Source organism: Mesitornis unicolor, unplaced genomic scaffold (genome assembly GCF_000695765.1).
Source record: "Mesitornis unicolor isolate BGI_N332 unplaced genomic scaffold, ASM69576v1 scaffold34843, whole genome shotgun sequence".
Classification (NCBI taxonomy): domain Eukaryota; kingdom Metazoa; phylum Chordata; class Aves; order Mesitornithiformes; family Mesitornithidae; genus Mesitornis; species Mesitornis unicolor.
Window position 1 is genome coordinate 2701 of NW_010175944.1, and position 1337 is coordinate 4037.

At 62.2% G+C, this 1337-nt stretch overlaps 1 protein-coding gene across 1 annotated transcript in view; it reads left to right on the forward strand.

The window, feature by feature from the left end:
* The window catches only part of LOC104538404 (striated muscle preferentially expressed protein kinase-like), a gene marked incomplete at both ends in the record, with an annotated part of 3865 nt that overhangs the window by 209 nt on the left and 2319 nt on the right, over positions 1-1337 (forward strand). The gene's annotated exons all lie outside the window — the stretch shown is intronic.

Sequence of the window (1337 nt, forward strand, 5' to 3'; positions counted from 1 at the left end):
GGGCCTCGCAGCTCTGGTTCCTTGGGGTCTGCCAGGCTGTTGTGGCCAGGCTGGGGAGCCTGGTGCAGTGGCAGTGCACAGGGCAGCTGGCAGTGTGCAGGGTTGCAAAGAGGCGATTTGGGGTGGGGGGGAGCAGCATGGGCCCCATCATGCTGTGGCACTGCAGTGGAGGGGAGCCGTGGTGAGGCAGGGAACATGTCTCTTGTGGTAGGGGTCTGTTGCAGCAGCTTGCGAGGGCTTGTGCAGCAGCAGGAAGGAAAGTCTGACTCTCTCTGGCTGCATGGCATTGGCTTTCCTGGGATGGGACATTAGGATGGCACTGATCTGACTGTGGGGAGGCTCTCACTGATGCCTTATGCCAAAGATCACTACTTTATCAACCAGGGCCATGCTGTGGGCATGGTCATATCGCACAGCACTTGCCACCGGTGAGGTAGGGGATGTGCGTGTATGTGCCAGTGGGAGGGTGCTTGCACATAGGACGCACATGTCCATGTACCCAGCACCCCCAGGAGTGCCCAGCTGGGGCATGGGCTGAGGAGGTCCAGCCCCAACCTGTGGTGCCCTGCAGAGCACAGGGACATGCAGTAGCTCTGGGGACAGGAGGTGGCTGTCCTGCAGGGCAGGCTGTGGCCATGGCATGGAGAGGGAATGGTGCCGTGCACTGTGCAGGTGGGACAGTCTGTGTCTGAGGAGGGTCTGTGTGCAGCACTGGAGTGACATGCAGTGAACATGGGTGCAGAGTAGAGACATGCTGGGGAACTCTTGCGGACCCAGACCAGTTTCCATGCCCTGGAAATGCCCAGTCCTTGCCCCATCTCTGGACCTGAAACCTGGCTCAGGATGCCAGGCTGGCTGAGCCAGCACAGCCCACCCAGGTGCTGTCCTGGCAGGTCTCTGCCCCACGGCAGCGTGGGGAGGTGCTGGGGACAAGGTCCCTCCCCGCTACCCCCGCGTCTCCGCAGGCCGGGCCGATAACCGGGTGTTGATGTCTCTCTCTCTCTTGCTGCCCCTATGGAAGCGAAGTTTTCCGCTCCTGCAGGAAACAAAGCTACGGTAGGAAGACCCCTGCTTGGTGCCAGCCCTGTCCCAGGAGCAGGCCTTGTGTCCCAGCCTGCTGCTCTGCCCCATTGTCACCACTGTTCCCCTGCCCTGCCTTCCCATCCCCACTGCCTTCCTCCCATCATCTAATGCTGCTCCTGCCTGCTCTGCCTGCCCTCCCCTGCCTCCTCTTGCCCTTACCGGGCTTTCCCACCCCTGGTTCTGCCTTTCCCTGCTGGCAGCTTGTCCCTGCAGGTCATGGCCGGGCCCCCTGCCCCGGCACTGCCCCCTAGGCA